Genomic DNA, 14485 nt, shown 5'->3' with positions numbered 1-14485 from the left:
TCCACTTTGATGTATTACAGCAGAGGGTTGATCAAACACAAAAAAACAGATAACAAACATAAAAACTAAGAGAAACCAATTAGTTTGTTGAAATCCAGCATCTCTAATCTCCACACGTCTGGACCTCCCATGATGGAGTCATAATATATTACGCTGACAGACTTATGAAACAGCACTGGGCTTTAGTTATACAGCATTTGATCGTATCTGGAGACACGCAGCAATGCCTCGCTCTCGTTCTGCTTTTGTTGGCGTGCACCAAAGGACAAAACAGCAATTATTTTGAGCGTTTGGATACATTCGTGCACACAAGCGCTGTCCTTCCCAGCCATAGCAGTTATATTGCATAGAGATATATCAACGCAAAACAAGGTTTACATGCAAAAGTTATTATCCCGTCCCTGCTGTGGGACCTAAAACCATTCCAAAGCCTGTAACTGTGAAATGTGACCCACCTTTGCCACCATGTGGCTAAACACCAGCGGGACTTACATGGCAAATGCTGTTGAAAGCCAGAAATGCAGTCAGTAAGCTTCCCTGAACAATAATGCTCTGTGTAAAATGACAAACAAACTACATAAAAACATTGTAAATAGAATTTAACTCGTATGACGCAGGCTGTAATTCACTTTTATGGAAACACTCGGACCATCCAACGAGCTAATAAACTAGCGCTCGACCATCTTGGCCCGAATTGTAAACTGCGAGGCTTTCTCATAGGTTCACTGAGTCAGTATCAGGGTTCAAATGCAGTACTGCTGGAAAATAAAAATGCCTTAGTCACTAAGTTTTAATATGGGACATGGTGTGTTTTGCCAGGTGCAGAGTTGATTTAGCATAGCTGAGGTAGAGATGTGACGAGGATGTAAGCACATGGCTGTAAAACATGATTCTGAGATGCTTGTATACAGCAAATCAATTACTTACCCCTTTACTGGAATTTGCCAAGGGACAATATATACAATATATTTGAGTTTATCAGAAATACTTGTCAGTACGTTCAACAGTACATTCAACCAATTTCATTAAAAGTAAATCACATAAGAAGAGCTATTTAAGTCCAACTTAGGTGACTCAGAAAAGCACTCTTAAAGAGATAGTTCACCCAAAACTGAAAATTTGCTGTTCATTTACTCAACCTCAGGCCATCCAAGATGTAGATACAAACTTGGAATTCTGAGAACATATCCATCTTCTTTTTTTCCCTTGGAATTGGACTTTAACTTGGAATAGCAAGTTTATACTGTATTTCACAATTCTGAGAAAAAAGTCTGAACTGCGAGAAAGAAAGTCAGAAATGCAAAATACAATCTCACAATTGCAAAAAAAGTCAGAACAGTGAGAAAAAAAAAGTCAGAGTTGCAAAATATAAACACAATCGCGAGAAAAAGTTGGAACTGCGAAATACAAACTCACAATTGCGAGAAAAAAAATCTCAATTGTGAGAAAAAAGTCAGAATTGCAAAATATAAACTCAAAATTGCAAGAACAAGTCAGAACTGTGAAATACTCAAATTTGCGAGAAAAAAGTTAGAATTGCAAAATACAAACTCACATTTGTGAGAAAAGTCAGAATTGCAAAATATAAACTTGCAATTGCGAAAAAAGTCAGAACTGCAAGAAAAAAGTCAGAATTGCAAAGTATAAACACAATTGCAAGGAAAAGGTCCAGAATTGCGGAATATAAACTCACAATTGCGAGGAAAAGGTCAAATTTGCAATATGTAAACTCGCAATTGTGAAAAAAGTCAGAATTACAAAATATAAACACAATTGCGAGGAAAAAGTCAGAATTGCGAAATATAAACTCGCAATTGCAAGAAAAAGTTGGAATGGCGAAATACAAACTCACAATTGCAAGACTAAAAAATCAAAATTGTGAAAAAAAAAGTCAGAATAGCAAAATATGAACTTGAAATTGCAAGAAAAAGTCAGACTTGCGAAATATAAACTCACATTTGTGAGAAACGTCAGAATTGCGAGAAAAAAAGTCAGAATTGTGAAATATAAACTCGCAACTGCGAGAAAATAATGAAACTGCGAAATACACATTTCACAATTGCAAGAAAATGTCAAAATTGTGAGAAAAAAGTCAGAATTGCATTGCGAGAAAGAATTGTGAAATGCAAACATTTGCAAAGACAAAGTCAAAATTGCGAAAAAAATTAGAATTGCAAAATATAAACTCACAACTGTGAGAAACAGTCAGAACTGCGAAATACAAACTCACATTTGCGAGAAATGTCAGAATTGCAAGAAAAAAATTCAGAATTGCAAAATATAAACTTGCAATTGCGAGAAAAGTCAGAATTGCAAAATGCAAACTCACATTTGCAAGAACAATATTAGAATTGCGAGTTATAAAGTCAGAATTGTGAAATATAAACTCGCAAGTGAGAGAAAAAGTCAAAATTGCAAAATATAAACACAATTGCGAGAAAAAAGTCAGAATTACAGAATACAAACCACATTTGCAAGAAAACTCAGAATTGCAGGAAAAAAAATGTTAAAATTGCGAAATATAAACCCAATTGTGAGAAAAAAGTCAGAATTGCAAAATATAAACCCCCAATTGCGAGGAAAAAAATGTCAAAATTGTAAAATGCAAACACATTCGTGAGAGAAAGTCAGAATTGTGAGTTATAAAGTCAGAATTACAAGATATAAACTCACAAATGTGAGTTTGTATTTCACAGCTGTAACTTTTTCTCACAACTGCAGGTTTATATTTCGCAATTATGACTATTTTTTGTTTAGAAAAGAGTAAGTGTTTCAAGGTTGCATCACACAATTTTAAGAAAAAAAAGTCAGAATTGTGACACGAAAGTGTGCAATAACCTTTTGTTATTCTCCATTCAGTGGCGAAAACGGGCTTCCATATAAACCCAATCAGCGCACTTTATCATTTAGGGGGCAAGTTTTGCACTAATACACAGCACTTGCAGTTTCATTATGTCTGATTTCCCTTTTTTTTTTTTTTTTGTTGTGGTGGGTAACTATCTTGACTGACTTTTAGTACTTTTTTTAGTAGTACTTTTAATAGTCCATTACCATCCACTCTCAAGCACTTAGTCGTATTTAAAAGCTCAAATGGAACATGCTTCCTGCGCTGTAATAAAACTGTAAAACGGTCGAAAGCATGTGCTTCAACTTTCTTGAGCTTTATAGTGCCTTAAAACATGTTTGCATGCCCTTTGATGGTTGGGCCCCCAAGGCCAGTGAGGTGGAAAGGTTATCAAGGACATCGTATCAGCAAAACTTTTAAAAAGGTCATCAGCGAAATTTGTCAACTTTTATAGTCTCATGAGTTTATTTAGAACTACAAAGCCAAGTAATGTAATATTTTGACAATGGTCTGATCTAAATGTTCACTCAATTGATATCTATACTAGCCCATTATTTCTCAGCGGTATCTTTCAGTCAGGTTTGCACAGCAAGTCTTGCAGCTATGGTCTTTTTAGCAGGGTTCATGGTCAAATGTCCATCTGAGAGGAGCACAAGGGTCCCTCTGCTTGACTGGCCCCATCTGTGGTGCAGCATAATGATTTTTTCACGCTGCATTAAGTTAACACTGCACTGCCAGCAAGACAGGCCAAGACCTGGCCTTTAATTGGGGATTTGTGAGAGTGTGTGTGTGCTGTTGTTGCATTTGGTGTTGTGAACCAAAAACTGTATTTAAATCTTCCATTTTTCATTCTTTTTGGAGTATCTCAGCTTTAATCCACCTTTTGTTGCTCTCTGAATCACGTAATTTGCTATACACAGTAAGTTGTCAGGAAGAGAATAGATGGTTGTTCTTAGTTTGTTTGCAGAAATAACATATGATGATACTAAGTTATGGGTTAGAGTTAGGTCAGTTAATTTAGGATTTAAAGATAATTTGTTATAACACTGAATGTTTTTTTCCCCCCTTTAATTAAAAAAAAAAACAAAATCTCAAAAGAGAAAGACTGGAGATTACGAAAGACGGCAATTAGCTTTTATAGAAACATTTCTTACAGCATTTTTTGATTAACAGAAACAATGCACAACATTTATTTAACATTTAAATGCTTTGTAACACTGGAAAATGAGGCAAAAATAATGTTCACATTCTGACAAGCCCTTACATTTTTCCATGCGTGCATGCAGTTGTCCGTGACTCCCCAATGTGTTCCCAATTTCAGTGTGTTTAACGTGGGTTTAGGCCTAAATGGCTCTTAGGACTGATTCATCCAATTGGAGACAATTGCAGTAGACACATTCTCCCACAATGCTTTTCACATTCAACAGACACTGAGCAAAGACTCAGAGCTATAACTGAATAGAAATGAATCTAATCCCAATGGGATTTAACATCATCTGCTTCCTAAGAAATGGATCGCATGTCTAGGAATAGTGCAGGTCACACAAGAATTCAAAGGGTGGAACCAAGACCGAATTTGGCATACAAATTCCCAATGTGCATTTGGTACGTGTCCCGAGAACTTGGATATACTGAGATCTTGTAGATGTGAAAAGTAGGTGACGGATGATGATGTTCTTCAGCTTCGCTCATGAATATTAATTGTGTGATGTAATATCCATCCAGTAGCCATTTCCGATTTGCAGACTGGTGGATGTTGGAAAACATGCACTAGTAGGATTATCATTTACAAATTGCATGTTGTTCTGCTTGGTTTCTTCCAAAAACTGGAGGATATCTTCTTGAATGGATTTTTTGCAACAGTGCCATAAAAGAACCATTTTTGGTCGGCACCAAAAGCGTTGTGGGCAATGCACAGACATACTGCGCTCGGTTCAAGTCCTGGCTTGTTGACCATTCCTGATCCCGTCCCTGCCTCTCTCTCTCCCACCTCATTACTCTACTATCCTTTCGAAATAAAGGCAAAAATGCCAAAAGAACCATTTTTGGTTCCCCAAAGAACCCAAGAACTAGGTTCTTTATTGACATCGATGGTTCCATAAATGACCTTTAACTTCAATGGAACCTTATCAATCCACAACAAAGTCCTAATGTGGAAAATGTTTTTAGCTTATTAAAAATATGCTTTGTATTAAGATTCTTATATTAAAGTTCTTTGGGGAACCCAGAAGAGCTCCTCTTTGCCATTGCTACGAACCTTGGTTTCTTCTGGAACCTGGTTCCTTTTAAAACTTACATTTATAAGAGTGATAGAAGAACCGTTTTTGGTCCCCCAAAACATCTTTATGTGATCAGTTCTTAAAAGAACCATTTTATCTTAGTGTGAAGAACAATCCAAAAAAAAACCAAATTATTTTTCAGCTATAAAGAACATTTTGTACAGTATATTGGAAAGTTTCCATGAATGTTAAAGGTTCTTCATGGAACCACTGAAGCCAATATTAATCAGACAAAATGATCTTTATAGTGGAAAATCTTCTTGAGGTGCTTTAGATTCCTTCACACTTCTACACTCTTAAAAATATATGTTCTAGAAGGGATTTTGTGCAACAGTGCAATAAAATGACCACTTTTGGTTCTCCAAAAACCAAGAACCTGGTTCTTTATTGGCATTGATGGTTCCATGGATGACCTGAACCTTTCCTTTGCAGAACAAAGTTCACAAGTAGAAAAAAAAATATATATTTATTTATTTATTTTTTTTTTTTTATTTTTTTTTTTTTTATTTATTTATTTAAAAATAAAAAAAATAAAAAAGGTTATTTTTAATAATTGTTCACTGAAAGGTTCTTTGGGGAGCCCTGAACTGTTCTTCTATGGCATCGATGTGATACCTTGCTTTCTTCTGGAACCTGGTTCCTTTAGAACTTTAATTTTTAAGAACCTTTTTTCAACTTTAAATAACCTTCTGAATATTAAAAAGGTTCCATGGATGTTAAAGGTTCTTCATGGAACCACTGATGCCAATAAATAACCAATATTTTTACTGGTGTATATGGTTTCATGAAGAACCTTTAACTCCCATGGCATCTTTCAATCAGACAAAAGGATCTTTATAATGGAAAACGTTCTTGAGGATCTTTAGATTCCTTCACACTAAAAAAAAAAAAAAGAATTTGTGGTTTCAAGAAGAACCTTTAAAACCAAAGAACCTCCCTATTGCACAAAAGTTTCTACACTCTTAAAAATATAGGTTCTAGAAGGGATTTTGTCCAACAGTGCAATAAAATGGCCACTTTTGGTTCTCCAGAAGTCAAAGAACTTGGTTCTTTATTGGCATTGGTGGTTCATGGATGACCTGTAACTTCCATGGAACCTTTTCTTTGCAGAACAAAGTTCAAAAGTGGGGAAAAAAAAGGGGTTCTTTAGGTTGAGGTTCTTTAGAATGTCCTTGATATTAAGAAGAAAAAAAAAAGGTTCTTTTTAATAATTGTTCACTGAAAGGTTCTTTGGGGAACCCAGAACAGTTCTTCTATGGCATCGCTATGATACCTTGGTTTCCTCTGGAACCTGGTTCCTTTTAGAACTTTAATTTTTAAGAACCTTTATGTGATCAGTTAAAAAAAGTTTTTTGTCTTAGTGTGAAAAACAATTTAAAGAAGCTTTTTACAACTATAAAAAAACCTTCTGAATATTAAAAAGGTTCCATGGATGTTAAAGGTTCTTCATGGAACCACTGATGCCAATAAATAACCAATATTTTTACTGGCGTATATGGTTTCATGAAGAACCTTTAACACCCATGGCATCTTTCAATCAGACAAAAGGATCTTTATAGTGGAAAAAGGTTCTTAAGATCATTCCAAATGTTCTTCAGAATAACAAAAATGGTTCATTTAAAGAATTAGTTCACAACCCGTGTCATCCAAGATGTCCATGTCTTTCTTTCTTCAGTTGAAAAGAAATTAAGGTTTTTGGGGAAAACATTCCAGGATTTTTCTCCATATAGTGAACTTCAGTGGTGGCCAATGGGTTGAAGGTCCAAATTGTAGTGTCAGTGCAGCTTCAAAGGGCTCTACATGATCCCAGTTGAGAAATAAGGGTCTTATCTAGTAAAACTATCATGGGTACCTTTTAACCAACAAATGCACATCTTGCACTAGCTTGAGTTCACGCATTACATAATCACATTAGAAAGATCACACATGACGTAGATGGAAGTATCGACCCAGTGTTAAGTGAACGTGCAGTGAAAGTCAAAGGCTCTTTACAAAAACAGTTTTCGAACCAAAGCACACAGATGAAGAACTAACTGTGCATGACCTTTACAACATGATTAGCTGCAGTGAAACTGCAGTTTGGACCTCCACCTCACTGATCCCCATTGAAGTCTGCCATATGAAGAAAAATCCTGGAATGTCTTTGTGACTGAAGAAAGAAAGACATGAACATCTTGAATGAACATCTTTTTATTCTAGAAGCAAACTAATCCTTTAAGAAGGATCTTTGGGGAACTAAAAATGGTTCTTCAATGACATCATTGCAAAAGACACCATTTTGGAACTTTAGTTTCAAAAAATCGTTCACTGAAAGGTTCTTTTGGGAATCCAAAACAGTTATTCTACATCATCACTCCAAAAACACCTTTTTGGAATCTTTGTTTTTAAAAAAAGCTTGGTTGTAGATACATTGCATGACTACTGTTTACATTGGAAACCACATCTCAAAGGCGATAAGCTCAATGTCCCTCTCGAAAGCCCTTTTGGGATAAAGCAGCCTCTGCAAAAGCAATGCCTGCCTCATCAACTCTTGGAAAACAGCTGTTTTTGGTTCCCACACATCGGCCAGACATAGATCTCATTCGCACATCACCCATCTTAAAAACGCGAAAGCCAGAGACGCTGGTGTGTACGCGCACAATGACAGTCTCCCATTACTCCACCTGGGATAGTCATCCTTCTTACCCAAGCAGCACCAATGTCTTGTCCAGGTGATGAATGTGTCTTTTTCTCGCCGAAGTCTGGCCATGAATTACTAAAGCCTGTGGAAACGACTTTTCGAAATAGCATGAGGGCTTTTTAGGGAAATGGTCCCCCCCCTCCCCCGAAGTTCTTCTCACATCCATCGACAACACCGTCCGCCTACCTTTTACTCTCTGTCTTTAAGCGGGTTATTGATGATTATTCTACAGACCCCTGTAGCCCCCTTGCATCTCTCAATGCCTCGGAGCTCTTCTTAGAAAAATGCAACGGTAGAGTCAGAATGAGGTCAGGAGACATCGGAGGGACGTGGTGTACAGTTGTGCTCTGCGGCCGGAGAACGTGACATCAATAAAACATCCCAGGTGTGAAGGGTTAAGCTACTTGTTGGGAATAGATAAAAGGATTGATTGCGCTGACTAGATTGCGTTGACAACACGGGCCTTGTTGAAGACCACAACCATAATCCAAAAACCAACATAAGTCAACATGAAGTCCAGATTTATTGCATTTACTTTAACGCTCATGATCCATGAATCTTATTCCAAAAAACGTAGTAGTGATATTTTTTTCATAAAAATTTACTTGATGCGTGATCAGAAAATGGAACACCTGCTTTTCACGATAAAATTCATGATACGTTTAGTTAGTGAGTTAGTTATAGTTATTTCATAATTTGTTAATATTTGTTAATAAATATTTTTACTATGTATGAGAGTAAAAACAAACAAACAAACAGAAACATTTAAATGGTTTCACTTTTTTTTAATTGTGCGAGTACAAAAAGTAATAGTAATAGTAAAAAGTAATAGTAAAAAAAGTATAAAAACAAATCAAATAATCACAAATGTTTTTTAATAAATAAATAAATAAATAAAATTAATATTTATTTTTGTAAGAGTGAAATAGTCAATAAATTATATATATAATGATATATATATATATATATATATATATTTTTTTTTATTTTTTTTTTTTTGCTATTTTCCTACTGGTTACAGGAACTGAAAAATGGTTATACACATTTATGCAATTTATGATATTAAACTGTATATAACATAACTGAATGCAATTTATTAAAATAAATGTACATATGTATGTTTGTTTATTTTTATTATCTATTTTAGGAAATAATAATTATGACAAAACACTGTTAACTTTCTGAATTAAAGCATTCTGCATTAAATTGTAAAAAAAAAAAAAAAAAAAAAAAAAACACAGTATAACTGTCCTGAAAGCAACTTAATATTTATTTATTTAGTAGTTTTTGTAATGCATAAATTCATGTATTCCAGTATGAAGAAAATATGTTATTACATTTATTTGATGGTTTCATTACAGAACATTTTAGAGTGACAGATTTGACAGAAAATATATAGTTGTTATATATATATATATATATATATATATATATATATATATATATATATATTAATATTAATATTTATTTATTTGTTTGTCATTTGTTAATCATCAGAAACCAAGATGAAATACAAATAATACATTTCTAATAATTTGGCATGTTTTAAAGTTGTTTATTTATTTATTTATTTATTTTTCTCTGGAACGCTCATACTCTTTTGTTTAACTAAAAAGTTCCTCCTTACGTTCACCCTCTTTTTCGCCTTAAGTATATTAGAAACACATCACATGAGGGACACAAAACGGCTTGTGAACTAAAGTACAGATCTTTCATTGTTTTAAGGATTAATATTCCAAACTGAACAGTTTTAGTACAGCATTTCTTCAATTGAAGTAATGGGAAACTCTCTTGCTTTCCTGTCCACCATTTGACCCCCTCATTTTTCTTTGTTTTCCCAGTACACAAGCTTTAAAACTTGCCGTCAAAGTTCCATTCAGCCAGCCGAGCGGCAGTTAACCTCTGACCCCTCACCCACTCTGCCCTTTCGGAAGTGCTCTCCGTTATTTTTTAGAGACTGACAGCTTTTTGTAAAGGAAGTCCTTCAGAGGGATTGGTACGGAAGGAGGCGAAGCCATCGTGAAGAGAAAAGGCTGATTTGAAAAAGCCTTAATTTGCAGCATCCCTCTTAAAGCACTCCTATCAATCTTCTCTCTCTGGTCAGTCCTTCAATATTTGCCAACAATTCATTCAGAGGCCGTTGTTTGCACACTGCTCACTTGCTGGTAATTAGAACCCAAAAAACCTCCCCCGCACTTCATCTCAGCATCATGCTCACCCACCACTGCCCCACGCCACCTTGTCCAATAAGACATGCCAAATCTCTGTCCTGACCAAACTATTTTTCATATGCCATTTAATGCCCTAAATCAGACATTTTCCACATTCCCTGCACTAATATTAGAGGAATCAACCCTCAAACTGAAAGTTACGCATCATTATCCATCAGCTGCTCAGGCGTAAAAAAGTATAAGAGCCTTTACGGTATGGTTAAAAGTCAAAATCCTGAAATGAGTCAGAGCTATCAGTTTATCAACCTTTTTTTATCACCGTTTTTTGTCCACCTTCTTATAAATATAATCTACTTTACAGACATAGTTCACCCAAAATGAACATTTTCTGAAGGTTGAAGGTTTTTATCAGGGTCCTTGGTGATTCATAAAACACAAAAAAGTAAAAACAGGCAACACAAAATTAGTCCTGATGATATATTGAGGTCTTATGAAGTGAAACGATTGGTCTGTGCAAGAAACTGAACATTATTTACAACATTACCTGTAATTCAGAGCCTTAGGCAAACGGTTCAGTTCGTAAATGAATCATTCTTTTGAACTGACTCTTTTTAGTGAACTGAATGAACCAGTTCACCAAGTCAGACTGAATTGTCTGAAACAGTTCACGACTTGAGCAGCACAGATCTTAAAGTTACTCAATCAAAACTCACTTTTAGATGGACTCTGAATGAGGCAAAATAGCGGTGTATCCTATGATGAATGAACTGATGCAGCGCTCAAGTTCCTCCAACAGTCTCTGAACTGAGGAAACAATTCGACCAATGATACATGCATGTGTGAACCGAACACTTGAATGAAAGGGTGAAATTAATGTTTTTATGGTTTCTCATTGTTTATGTAAGAAGGTGAGTTTGTCCAAGGCTCTGGATTAAAGGTAATAATGTTGTAAATAATGTTCAGTTTCTTGCACAGACCAATTGTTTCACTTCATAAGACCTCAATATATTGTCAGGAGCCACGGGTATTGATTTTGTGTTGCCTGCATATGCTTTTTTAAAGTATTAAAGACGCAGTACGTCATTTTCACTGCTAAAGGGCGCATATTCAAAACAAACAAAGAAACAAAGGCGTAGTTTGATGACGTTATGATTAAGTGTGGAATTACAGGAGTTGTTGTTTTCATCCCCATAGCCGATGCAATCCATCAGGACTCGGGCAGAAACCATGTTCACGGATAATTTAATGTGTTAAAGATTTATTAACATCACATTAGTATGAATCAGGGTGAGTCTGAAAGCCATGGAATGAAATGAGGCAGCTGGAGAAATAGTTAATGAGAGACGAGCGTGACACACGCCTTGAAAGCAGCGCAGCTTTTATTATGCCACAGTCGACTGCTTCCGTATGTGTTGTTGTTTTTACATAGTAGATACATTCGAACGTGTTGAAAGTTCTGCTGTAATGCTAGTCTCTGCATTCATCACCTGTCTAATAAAACACATAACGTGTTAAAGCATCTTTGGTGTTTTCATTTTTTTCTACAAAATAAAACAGAAATCGAGGGTGTGCAATGTCATTGATAGGTGACACAATAACAAGGGACGGGCCACTAATTAAAACTGCGTGTTTCTCTGGATTTAAACATTCTTGGAAACATTTGGGTACACAAGTCAGCAAAATATAACACTCTTTTAGTGGTTTTCAACACAATAAAAAGTAATTTTCTAAAGCATGACACACATGATTTATTCTCCTTATGTATGTTGTGTGCACACCAAAAGTGAGTTTCATTTTTCATGTGAATAGATTGAATATAAAGTCAATGCAAAGACACGAATAGACACAAATTTGTGCCGGGTGACAAGAATGACGTGAATTGGCCAAAGGCCAATATTGTGTCTTCCGTGCAATTTGAAAAAAATTAAACTCCAGTGAAATATTCACGACACTTTGACTCATAAGACAATTAGCGAATAACTTACTGACACGTCTGGGTGTATCATAAGATGGAGGAAAGCATTACAAGATTATTTTATTTGTGCAAATGACACGAAAAATGTCCCACGAGTAATCTAGAGCTTTGTGTTTTGACCTGAACCATGGCTACAGACAGTCAACAACTGCTTCTGCTAATGGCGTTCTCGTGGTGTTTGCATACTTTGTCACTGATGAAGTGAATAATATTCAATATTTGTCAAATATACGTTTTTCATATGCTTCTTAGTACAGCTCAATCTGTTCAAGAATAAAGTTCAACATAAACATATACTATTTAAATACTAATAAAGTGGGGTTATGTATGCTTTTATCAATGTTTTATGATAAACGTGACTCAATATAACATTACGGCTACAGTAAAAAAGCTGTTCTAAAAACTGTTTACTGTTCCAAAACACAGATTTGTGGCCATTATTGGAACTGAAAATGTTAGAATTAATCCAAAACACACGTGATCATTGTCATGCGGTGAATGTGGTCAATCATGAAACAGCTGTTTTGTCATCAAAGCTCCTACACCCCCTCTGGAGAAGCTGTGGCCGTCAAACACACCTGTTTGCACCCTGTTCGCGTTTCATCTTTTTTTAAAGAAGTCCACTTCCAAAACTAAAATTTACAGATCATTTACTCACCCCCTTGTCATCCAAGATGTTCATGTCTTTCTTTCTTTAGTCAATAAGAAATTATGTTTCTTGAGGAAAACATTCCCAATTTTTTTTCCATATAGTGGACTTCAATGGTGCCCCCAAGTTTGAACTTCCAAAATGCAATTTAAATACAGATTCAAATGGCTCTAAATGATCCCAGCCGAGGAAAAAGGATCTTATCTAGTGAAACGATCAGTTAATTTTGAAACAAATTGACAATTTATTTACTTTTTAACCTCAAATGCTCATTTTGTCTAAGTCTGCGTGAACTCTGTTTTTTTCCCGGTTCAATATGATCAGTTAGGGGATGTCAAAAAACTCCCATCTTTTTTTTTTTTTTTTTTTTTTTTTTCCCAACTTCAAAATCATCCTACATCACTGCAGAAGTATTAACGTTATCTCACAACCAGTTCATACATATCTTACAAGGTGGCTAATTCATATGATTTTGTACAACCTCACTTGTACGAATTTGTACGTTTAGGGGTGGGGTTAGATGTCGGGCATTCGTACAAATTCATACGTATTGTGCAACAAGTAAAATATATATGTTTTAGCTAAAATTGTATGAATTTGTATGAGTGAGATCATACGAATTTGTACAAATAACCTCATAAAATATGTACGAATTGCCGTGAGATCGGGCTGGAAGTACCGACCGAGTGTTTACAAAGTGAACATGCAAAGAAGATCAAACGCTCTTTAGAAAAAAAAGGTAAAACAGTGATATAGGACAATTTTGACGTTGAAGAACAAAACAAGACGAGAGTTTTTAGACATACCCTAACTGTATTGACCCAGATTACACAGACTACACATACACATCGCAGAGATGGGCCAAGACGAGCATTTGAAGTTAGAAAGTGTATAAAATGTCCATTTGTTTCGAAAATGACCGATCGTTTTGATAGAAAAGACCTAAACTGCATTTTGAAAGTCCAAACTTGGGGGCACCATTGAAATCCACTACATGGAGAAAAAATCAGGAATGTTTTCCTCAAGAAACATAATTTCTTATTGACTGAAGAAAGAAAGACATGACCATCTTGAATGACAAGGGGGTGAGTACATTATCTGTACATTTTTGTTCTGGAAGTGAACTTCTCCATTAATGGCAGTTTGCAAACTAAACACTTTATTGGCGCCATCTAGGTACAACCTAAAAATCAAACTGATAAAACGTAGCCTATAGAGACAGTCCTAAAAAAAAAAAAAAAAATTAACAACGAGTGATTTTTAGCTCAGTAATCGACCAGTTCAGCAAACACTCTAGATCATACGTCAAAATCTTGCCTTGCCTACTTTTCACAGAGATTGGTTGTCACCCAGCGTTTTTCTCACGATATTTGCGTAAAGTCAAGCAATGGCCAAACTTTTTGCCGCTCTCAATGTTTTCTCTGTACCGGGTTCAATCTCATAACGCACCAAGCGAGCGTCTCATTACGACACAATGTTAAGTGGCTGTCATTGATATCATATTTTCTCTAAGTACAATTTTTATATACTTTTATGATTTGAAGTGCACTACAAGTGCACATTCAGTCTTATTAAGCGCATTTCTTTTTCACAAGGGAGATCAAACTCTTTGTGGATTTAAGTATTATAGAATTAATGCATTTTTCTGATATTAGTGAATGAAATGCAAGATCTTAGTGTGTGTCTTTTGGTTGAAGTGAGTGTTTACCTCAAAATGAAGCTCTGAAAATCAAAGAGGTTTTGAGTAATCAATAAAATGCTCTGACTGCTACTGGCTGCCAGACACCGGTGTTTAAGTGCTGACTTGCTTCTGAATACCCTCAATGGTCTTCATCCATTAATCATGGCAGAGAGATCACTACCACTTATTCATGGTTATCTAGAAG

This window comes from Labeo rohita, chromosome 22 (assembly GCF_022985175.1).
Source record: "Labeo rohita strain BAU-BD-2019 chromosome 22, IGBB_LRoh.1.0, whole genome shotgun sequence".
Classification (NCBI taxonomy): Eukaryota; Metazoa; Chordata; class Actinopteri; order Cypriniformes; family Cyprinidae; genus Labeo; species Labeo rohita.
Note: the sequence above shows the minus strand (reverse complement) of the source record.